This window comes from Amphiura filiformis, chromosome 14 (genome assembly GCF_039555335.1).
Source record: "Amphiura filiformis chromosome 14, Afil_fr2py, whole genome shotgun sequence".
Taxonomy (NCBI): Eukaryota; Metazoa; Echinodermata; class Ophiuroidea; order Amphilepidida; family Amphiuridae; genus Amphiura; species Amphiura filiformis.
The window spans coordinates 33,357,428-33,368,700 of record NC_092641.1 but is presented as its reverse complement, the minus strand read 5'-3'; the positions used below and the strand labels follow the sequence as shown (position 1 = coordinate 33,368,700).

The following is an 11,273-nucleotide window of genomic DNA, read 5'->3' as shown; positions in this document are numbered from 1 at the left end:
TGGTCAAAGTGGGTCACGTGATTAAACGTTTCATACCCCTTCGTATTATAGTATGGTAAGTAAGATGCTGCTGACGTCAGTGTAACTCTTGTGTAACTCTTAGTCGTGAAAAATCGCGTAGCAAATTTGGCATGCAAGAGTGTCATACATTCAAATTATAACATCTCAGCCGTGATCTCAGCAGATGTGCTGCTTTGTCGCCGAAGTCGCCAACAGAGGGCAGTATTTAATTCTTATTAATAGAATGATACTGCCCTCTGTTTATCATTTTAGCGATCGATAGAGGGGGGAAATAGGCAATTTCTAATGACAGTGGGGGTATAACAGTAATTTATACATTAAAAATACACATTTGACACCATTATTGTTATTTTTATTAGAATTTTAATGAGTTTTGTTCAACATAATTCGGAGAAATTGACGGATAATACAGGTTTACCTAAAGCTCTTGGTTCACGTATTAGATCCCTGTAAAATCGGACTCCTATATCCACTGCGCCGATTAGCGAATCCGCTCTGTTGACCGAGAGGGCAATGCCCCGTGCTGAGCCGAGTCAAAGTTGATATCGAACGTATGCGGGCGCACTCCATTTTTCTGTTTGGATCCGCCGTGATTAGTGGTTGTTTCCTTTGTAGAAACGTGTTCTTTTGTTTAACGACAGTACCAGTACGACTTCTTCTCAACTTGTTTTTAAAATCATTTTTAATCATTATTTAATTTTGTGTTTCTTGTTATAAATGTTTTTAGTTTTGCTAACTTGAGATGCTTGTGTGACGTTGTTTTCCTGTGTGCATACTGCCATTACTGCGGTTCGCGGTTCCACTTTCTCATGTTGTTTGTTTATTTACCGTACCCGGGTTTATTATTACAGTTAAAATTTACTCATAATTTATACTTTTCCTAACATTTTGCACCGCATTTACTTTACTGTTGCAAGGCGTGGGCCTATAGGCCTATAATACACCTTCTTGCAATACAGTTTGATTCGTTTGGCTAGGCCTTAGGCCTATACTAGTCTTTCATCTTTCATTTATGTTATTCACAGTTTTATATTTTTTTACTTGGTTGTTAGGCCTATTCATCTTTTAATTTGACTTACCTGTTTGATATGTGTTTTTTCGTTTGTTTGAGTAGGCCGTATTTTGTTTGTTTTTTAAACATTTTTTCTTTGCTTATTATACTTGAATGATTGGTCACTTAGTAAAAAGTAAATATTTAAATAACTTACTAAACAATTAAATAGTAAATAAGTAAAATATAATACATATAAAGAAATAATAAATATAAAATTAATAATAAATTGTGGGGTCCTAAAATAAATATTAGCTATAAAATGACCAATCATTCAAGTATATATGCAAAGAAAAAATGCTTAAAAACATACAAAATGCAGGCCTACTCAAACAAATGAAAAAACAAGTAAGCAAACAGGTAATCAAATTAAAAAGCTAAATAACAACCAAAGTTTATTTTACATAGGCCTAGGCCTACGAGTACTATTCATTTTTTTTTTAAATTTAGGCCTAAATAATGCACATGTTTACTTATTTACTTTCTTATTTGTGTAGTTTTTACTTGTTAATTTAATTACCTATTTATTTACTTGTTTATTCATTGATAAATTTATTTAGTCAATTATTTACATCATTACTTTTACTTACTTCCTTATTTCTGAACTTGTTTATGTATTTATGTAGGCCTATTTACTTGTTTATTATTTTCTGTTATTATATTATTAACATATATTTGAAAAATAATAAAAGAAAGAAAGAAAGAAAGAACAAAACTCCCTAATATAGCCTAATAAAAGCATACAATAAAGCTAAATTGAGAAAATAACATTAAATCTGGCAACAGATCATCACTCATTTTTTTTTACGGAGTACCTCTAGAGGTACTCCGCTATAGTCTGTCTCTACGGGAGGTACACAGTGGAAAACCGGATAGGAGTAGTCCACGGATTTTTGACTCGCGTTACGGTACACCGCTACAGAGTAGCCCTGGGGGTAATTCGGAGTAGCTCCAGAGTACATCCAGTGAGAAATTGGATGTGTATTTATGTTTATTGTATTTACATGGTGGTTTGGCATATATCATTGCAGGTTTTTCTGCCTCCGCAGGAGGTAGTATGCTTTGAAATTTACACCTAAAATGCCGCACATTGCGCGGCATGTAGGCCGATTGTACAAATTTATATTCTGACAAGTACTCTAATTTCCGCCCAATATCGAGAGCCCAATATATATCCCCCACCTCTTTGCGCCATACATAAATTCGCCTATCGCCATTTCCGAATGTTCAAAAAGGTAATCACGCTTCCTCAGCATGTGCAATAAATTAGCTTTAAAATTAATCTTATTCTATAGGGATTCTAGAAACGCCTAGCACGTGGCGCCAATGGCGTGGGTCTATCAAGTTAATGAATTATGCATTAGAATATTTTCAAACTCATATGTTGTATAATTGAAGACCGAATTAAAAAAGACTAGCTTGCGTATGCCGTCCTGTAAACCAGACCAAAAATGCCATACTGCGCAGGTCAGCAACCAATCACGGCGCGCCTTTGTCATGACGTCAGACGCAAACTAGTCTTTTTTAATTCTGTCTTTAATTATAGGTTGTAGCCTCAGCGCTCATCAGCAGCCACACCACCTCAATGCCTTCGGTGTGATCAGCAGCTTTATCGTTGAAGACAAGTTGGAAAACCGTTATGCTGTGGCAATGGGAATACACCTCAAACAAGGTTTAATTTCATGATTACATGAAACCTGATTATTAATGCAAAAACTTTGGCTGGAGAAGTTGAAGCTGAAGTTCATGGCGACACTTTGGATGTGATAATTTGACATCATGGATTGTTTTGTGCAAAATTGGAGGTATTTTTGTGCCACGGCGAGTCAGCAGACCGACTGGCATGCATGCTAGGCTCGACTAGGCCACAATCATGATCCGATGCATTTGAACTGCAATGTATGGTATGATACGCCTAGCCGCGCCTATGGCCGGCTTCATTGCTGCCCGGGCATTGCTGTTCAAATACATGTACTAAAGTATTGCAATTTTATTGCGTTGATATAATTCGGAATAATTCGTTTTAAAGTATTTGCTTCCCCAATTCCCATGCGTGGTTGTGTTTTATGTTCTACTGAGTACTGTTGCAATATTTTTGCATGCATACCCATGACCGTTTCAAGACTTTGACTGAGAAATTTGCTTTTTGTTTGTTAAGATAAAAATCAAAAATCAAATGCAAGAATCATCTTTCCCCACACAATACTTCTTACAAACAAGGTGTTGATATTGGCCCTTTCGATGCAAGACAAAGCACAAATGAAGGAAACAAAACAAAACAATGTTTTTTATTTTTTATTCAATCTACACATACAAAAGAGTAATGACCTATAAAAGACCCCCTAAATATAATAATATTAATATTATTTTAGTCCTGAATACAAAATATAATAAACAAGCATTAAAAAAATCTGAAACGTTACAATCGTAATTTTCAGTCAAAAAATCCACGAGAAATGACTCTTGATAGGGGCCTACAACTTAGGCATATATGCATTTAAAAAACAGAAACGGCTGCCTGCATCTGGAACTCTTCATATCTGAAAGTTTGAAGGTCTTATTTCATACATCAGAATTATCTGCAAGATTGCAAGATGGCTTTAGGTGACCGTGGCCCTATTGGCTAATGCACAAATTTAGATTTTCTTTCTATTTAAATAATATGTTAAAGCTTATGCCCTGTAGATTACATTCGGTTCTTGAGATATGGCCTGTCAAAATGGTGCGAACCCAAAACAAAAAATTGGCAACAACTTTCTTTTTATTTTCTATATTTTTGACAAGTCCAGTTGCCAGATGATTTTCTAATTACATGTATGAATTATGCAAAGTAAAGATTTCAGATACAATTAAAAGAGCTATAGTAGGCCTACTGAGGCATGGTACATGGGTAGAACACACACTGTAGACCTACTACAAAATTACGGTTGCGTTTTGGCAAATTTCAATTTGCATAATTAATTTGGGCCACTTATTAGAAAAGTTGATTAGGGCCCTAATTAATTATGCAAATGGAAATTTGCATGGAAAAAAGGCATTCATGGGTTTTATATCTTATTTTGTAGCCGATCTGAACATTCTACTTTGTACAATTCTTGCATATATAATTAGAAAATAAGGCCTACCTGACATCATTGCATATCAAAAATAAAAGAAATTTGTTGCCAACTTCTTGGTTTCGCGCCATTTTGACAGGCCATATATTTTGGTAACCGAATATCCGATTAAAATAAAATTTTCAGTCTTGTAATCAGGAGAGAATGGACTCACATATTTCAATCAGACAAAAATCTATATCCAATAGCGTTACCTTAAAGCTAGCATTATAAGTGTCTCCTTAACTAATAACAAAAGGTGCCCACTGGTATCTTGGAGGCATTGTCTTTTTTAAAGACATTTCTTGTTCTCACAGTGACAAAATCTTATTATTATAAATGTCATAGGTGGCACCGAGTGTGTGCAGCAACGATGACAAAACGAAACATCGCACATGCATTAGCCGTGTTCTTGTCATTAAGTTTAAGAAAAGCATGCGTCTGACGTCAGGGCAAAGGCGCGGTTTGATTTGTTGCTGACCTGCGCAGTACAGTATATTTGGTCTACTTAACAGGACGTCATACGCAAACTAGTCTTTTTACTTCAGTGTTCAATTATAAATACCGGACTCTCTTTTTTAGCTATCATAGGATGATCAATTTATTGCTATGTTAATTCAAAGGCAAATCACGTTTAATATAAGACCATGCCGTGTGTTCGCAGTAGATGTTCTGCATTTGCAAAGTAAGCCTGAGCTGCCATGATCGAGTGATCCAAATGCTTGTGATCATTTGGTTGAAAAGTAGCACGAAGTATTTTTCCAGGTAATACTGAAGCGTTAAATATTATAAAACTTATTTTAAAAGGTGTGACACTGGAACAACAAATTCCAATATCGTAGAGTTCCACCTACAAGCATATAATGCCGATAAATGAGTGGTTTTTACAAATGAGACGAAAAGGCAGACACCCTCCACAAAAACATTACTTGGAGTTCGAGCAACTATATTATTGATACAGGCGGCTGACCAATCTATTGTAATATGAAAAAAACAGTGACTTTTTTCGACGGGAATAAGCAAACTATGATACAATTTTTTCAGTTTCGCCGTCGAGGGTTAAAGGAGGAAATAGGAAAAGTGATCCCGCCCGGTAATTGAACCCAGGACCTCTGGTTTATGAGACCAGCGCCTTAACCACTTGGCCACGGGAGCTTCATGATTAGGCAGACTGGGAATTCCAGCTATAAGCGGTCACTTAAGGGCTGGGGTATGAACGTTTGGACAGTATTTATTTTGGGACATTAGAGCACATCAGACATATCGAATTGCATTCTGAATACGAAGAATGTCATTCTGATATCAAATAATTTTGATTTTTGAAATTCGCAATTTAATACACATTTTATGGCAAATCACATTGAAAATTGATATTTTTGATATTTAACAGTACTTGAAGTAAACTTTATAAATCTGATGATTTATACTTGCAGTGTATGTAGGTGGGATGAAAAGCCGACGATCAATTGAAAATTTTGACCTTTCGTATTGAAGATATGGATTTTTTCCCAAAACACCAAAAAAATTAGGTCTTTTGGGAAAAAATCCATATCTTCAATATGAACGGTCAAAATTTTCAATTGACCGTCGGCTTTTCCTCCGTGCTACATACACTTTAAGAATATATCATTAGATTTATATGATTTACTTTAAGGACTGTTATATATCAAAAATTTGAAAAATATCAAATTTTTATAATTTGTCATAAAATTTGTATTATATTGTGATTTTCAAAAATGAAAATTATTTTATATCAGAAAGACATGCTTCGTATTCAGAATGCAATTCGATAGGTCTGAGGTGGTCTCATGTCCCACAAAAAATACTGTCGAAACGCAATAAACGCTCATTTTAGATCCCTTAACCCTACCTCCTTCGTGCAAGTCATCCCAATGTGGCTCGGGCTTGACAAACGTAAATAATGCCGTCCTCACTGTAGAGGAACATAACATAAAAAAACAGTGGCTTTTTTCGACGGGAATAAGCAAACTATGATGTTATTTTTTCAGTTTCAATCTATTGTAATATTCTTGTGGAGGGTGTCTGCCTTTTGTCTCTTTTGTTAATAAAACCATCCAACAAACAAACAAAACATACTGCAGTTACTGTCCATTTTCCTATACACAATACACAGTGCTCTCACCATTGACGCGTGACCTCTACAAACAGTGTATGTTATAGGTATATGGGCATTGCCTAGTTAACATCACTGTGTGAAAAATAAGCGGCCAATATTTTAACTATTCTCCAAACTTCTAGCAAATATATTTCTCTAACATGACCTAAAATTACAGCTAGGTTAGATGTTCAGAAGGGGTCGCACTTTCGTAGAATATGAGTGAGGGCAAAGCATAGCTAGCTCATAGCTAGCCAACTCCCCGTGTTAATTGAATGGAGATTTGACCGAAAATATTGAGCTATATTGGTAACGGACCGCTCCGTTCTGAAGGATGCCACAAAAAACGGTACAAGCTACATTTAAACTATTCTAAATAGGTTCTAGAAAATATAGTTTTGTAACATGTCCTAAATTTTTAGCTAATTTAGATGTTTGGAGAGGGTCGCACTTTTGTGTTTTAGGAAGGATATGTAAACGACAGATAACACCAAAAATATGAAGAAATTATTTCCAAACCGTGTTAAGTCAACAATCATTATGTTGCTCATTTTGAAGAATGCTGGTTTAATAACAAAAAGCAGGTCATTGTTTCATTTCGTGAACAAAGGTACACATACCATTGTTTCCTTTCGTTTCCTTTATAATCGGTTACCCAACTGAAGCTATAATACCAGCTTTATTGCGATGTCGCACATGTAAAACAGACACTTGTGCACAACCAGAGAAGATCTGATTTAATCAGTTGAGCTGAGTGTTATCTTGGTTTATGCAGATGCGGTTTATGGGCAGATGCTATGGCCTTTTGTTCTAAAAACTCCATGTAGAGATTGGCTACAACCGGGGATACGGGACTACTCATCGCAGCACCAAATCGTTGTTTATAAAATAGTGCCGCGGAAGTCATGTATATGACTCTACTGAGTGACAGTTCTACACCCTCTGTGGTCAGGAATCGTCCAACCGAAAGAAGTGATCAACAATCAATATTCTGATGATGCTTTTCGACCATGAAAAGCGAAACCGTCAAACTAGTGAGTAAATTTGGTTTTGTTTAGAAGAAATTATATATTTATTTATCTTCAAACCTGATGAATCTATTCAGTGAAGCCAAAGGGTGGTTCTATAAGCTTTTATACATAGAATGATACTTGGAAAATATAATTTTGAGTTATTATTAAACCAAAGCAGTGTCTTGAAACTATCGTAGCAAAAATAAGTGTATTTACTGGTATTTCGGCAGGAACTAGTATTATATTATATCCTGGTTGTCAGCGTTACCTAAATATTGATAACTGATGATTATGGTTGACATTAATAAAACCTGGATCCCGAGTGTTTGGGTCCACAACAATGCGTCTTGTTTGCCTTATGTTATGGTGTAGATTGGTTCGCTGTCTGTCTGTCCGTCCGGTTGGGCGGAAGCGCCATCATTAATCAAATTGCAGCTTACATGCAATGACTTCTCAACTTATTGGGGGTGATAAGAGTAAGTATGGCCACCTCTTTGTTCTCTATAATTTTTCATCATGCTATTTGCATGTTTATGAATATTAAGGTTAAATGCAATTGATTTTCAAGGCTTGATTCCAGAGGGGCGTAAGTTAATAATGGAAATAGCCATGCAGAAAAGAATAAACTCACGCGTACAATAGTGTATCAATCTGAACTAGGGCCACGGACAAGCTCGTAAGTCATCCTATATGTTGCAGGGATAGGGAGGGGGCGACCATGATAGGACCATATGGGTTGATTGTGGGTAGCCGTTTTCGGCAATTTTCCTTTGGATTTTCTAAATTTTCAATTTTTAAAATTATCCTGGATGATATCTGTCGTGAAATAAATCAATGCTTCTATAGGCTATAATAGGCCTAGTAGGCCTATTTATACCATGATTATGCAATCTATAGGCCTACAATAATAACTACAACAACAATAACAAAACCAACAACAAATATTTTGTTAATATAATTTGTAAAAATATATTCATAGGCCGCGCCTATTTAGACTATAGTTTAGCCTAAAAATTCCTGAATTATATTTGAAAAAAAAAAAAACGGGCAAAAACAATCAATCGCTGCAGTCAGAAAGAAAGAAACGAACAAGAAAAAAGAAAAAAAGTGAGAGAAAAATAAACTAGAGGCAAATGGTGGTCATAGACCACAAACCTAGCTAGGCATGTTGGTGTTGTGGAGGTATCTGACCCCTGCAAAATGTTCCAAAAATGTTCCCCTGTCATGAGGCTTGTTGTCACCGAGTTTTGAGTCCGGTACTCCTCACAGATGTCCAGAAAATGCAATTCTAAGATTTGACCCAGATGACCTTTGACCTGACCCCTGCAAGATGTTCCATAATTCACCCCTGGTCATGAGTTGTCACCGAGTTTGAGCCCTGTACCTCTTACAGATGTCCAGATAACGCAATTCTAAGATTTGGCCCCAGAATGATGTCTTTTGAGCTGACCCGTGCAAAATGTTCCAATATGTTCCACAGGTCATGAGGTTGTCACCGAGATTGAGCCCCGTACCCTTACAGATGTCCAGATATTGAAATTCGAAGATTTGACCCCAGCTGACCTTTGACCTGCCCCCTGCAAAATGTTCCAACATGTTCCCCTGGTCATGAGGTTGTCGCCGAGATTGAGCCCCGTACCCTTACAGATGTCCAGATATTGAAATTCGAAGATTTCACCCCAGCTGACCTTTGACCTGATCCATGCAAAATATTCCAAAATGTTACTCTTCTCATCAAGTTTATTGTCACTGAGTTTGATAAAAAAATTCGGGAAAAAAAAAAAATTCGGGAAAAAAAATTCGGAAAAAAAAAAATTTCGGAAAAAAAAAAAATTTGAAAAAAAAATTTCGGAAAAAAAAAAAAAAAAAAAAAAAAAAAAAAAAATTTAAAAAAAAAAAAAATTAAAAAAAAAAAAAAATTAAAAAAAAAAAAAATTTCAAAAAAAAAAAAATTTCGGAAAAAAAAAAAATTCGGAAAAAAAAAAAAAAAAAAAAAAAAATTCGGAAAAAAAAAATTTCGGAAAAAAAAATTTCACCAAAAAAAAAAATTTCGGAAAAAAAAATTAAAAAAAAAATTTTGGAAAAAAAAATTTCAGAAAAAAAATAATTTCGGAAAAAACAATTTCAAAAAAAAACGGAAAAAAAAGAACAAAAATTTCTATTTCCTTCATTCTCTTCAAAAAAAATCCCAATTTCCCTTAATTCTCTTCAATTTCCCTTAACTTCCCTCAATTTCCCCTCATTTTCCCAAATTTCGGGACGAAACTCTTTTCCAGTATGGGGCCGGTATAGGCCCTCCCCCTCACCAAGTATCATAGCCATGCGACAAACAATGTAGACGTAACAGCATTTTTTAGCGTTTGTTACTAACGGACGGACGGACTAACAGACGGAGAGACATGGTGACTTATTAATAGAGCTGCTACCCGCAGCTAACACGCGCAGCTAAAAACAATGATTCAAAAAGGCCAAACCATATCTTCACAAGATATAATAATTCTTACATAGCATAAAGTGAGGGTTTCACAGTGGTTTGTTACCAGCGGAAGAACCCGAACGATTACAATACCTAGCTGGGGGGGGGTGTAAACCCCCCAGCTAGGTAAAACATGTGCAATTTCACTTTGTTGCCAGCGGAAGAAAACGGGAAGATTACAGTGGTTTGTTGCCAGCGGAAGAACCCGAACGATTACAATACCTAGCTGGGGGGTGTAAACCCCCAGCTAGGTAAATAAAATAAATGGAATGGACCACATGGGGACTCGAACACGTACCAAAGTTTTCCAGCTCAAAACTATAGTATTATATAGTCAAACGTGAGTCCAGCGCGCTAACCGATTGAGCCATTGGGGGACATTATGAAATTGATTGATCTCAAACTGACTATTATGGAATAGTGCATAACAGGCTCTTATGATAAACAAGCTCATCACCGCTGTAAATGTTGGAGGTATCGATGGCGAAAAACCTCGGTTTTTTGCAAAAGTAGCTTCAATTTAGAGTGAAATTCAAATGGTAAAGTAAGGGATAGACATTTGAGAAATAATGTAGGCAGTTAGAAATCAAAATTAACGTTCCACAATCCAGATATCGATAATGTAACATATTCGTGTTTTGTGGTATAAGATTCTCGAAAATTGTTCCCAAAAACGGGCTAATAAAATTTAATCGGTACTGTATTTGGTTCTTCCCCATGGCAACATTATGTCTTTGGTCGATTTGTAGTACAATACAAAAAAGGAGAAAAAAATCACTCTGCGTGGTTTTATACGGAGCGAACATTTGAAAAAAACTGCATGGAACGTGTTTTTGATCTTGTGAACATGGTGCGTAAAAATGATTTAAACGAAGGATTTTCAAACGGATTCTAAAATGTGTATAAACACACAAAAATAATGTAAAGATACATCCATGCACCAACATTTGACTCACTGCGATATTTGATTCCTGAGAAAACGCGGTTTTAGAGAACAACTTTATACGTCTTTTATACGTCTTTTATACGTTTCTTCGTGTAACCTTAATGAGCTTATTCCGGGGCTTATTCAAGTTATTCTCATATTTTGTCTGAAATTCAATTACTCTCTACTCCCTATTCCAGAAAAAAATACAGCACTAATTTCTTTCAATTAAGAAAATATTATATCCCGTTTTGCCAAATGAAACATAGCTAAATCCTAATCCTTTATTTAGTTCTAACTGGCAATGGAAGTTAAATTTTAATGTGTGGTCAATTTTTGGAAATAAGGGCCCACAACATGCGTTTTTAGCCCGGGGGCCACTCATGTGTAAAAATTGTAAGCATCCGCGTGAATTGACTTCCAAAAATGACCCTAAGCTAGGATGTCGAAAATTTGTCAAACTAACCCTAAACAAGGATTTTACTCAAATAAAAACACCCTAAGCGAGGAATTGGTTTGATATTGACCCCTAAATAAGGATAGACAATATAAAAAGTGAGGAATTGATTTGAAGTT

At 35.7% G+C, this 11,273-nt stretch overlaps 1 non-coding gene across 1 annotated transcript; it reads right to left on the bottom strand.

Annotated features, from left to right (window-relative positions):
- Nucleotides 1–5,248: 5,248 nt before the first annotated feature.
- On the bottom strand, nt 5,249–5,322 carry Trnam-cau (transfer RNA methionine (anticodon CAU)). The gene has a single exon. It is a non-coding gene; the product is annotated as a tRNA-Met (tRNA).
- Between the last annotated feature and the right edge of the window lie 5,951 nt (nt 5,323–11,273).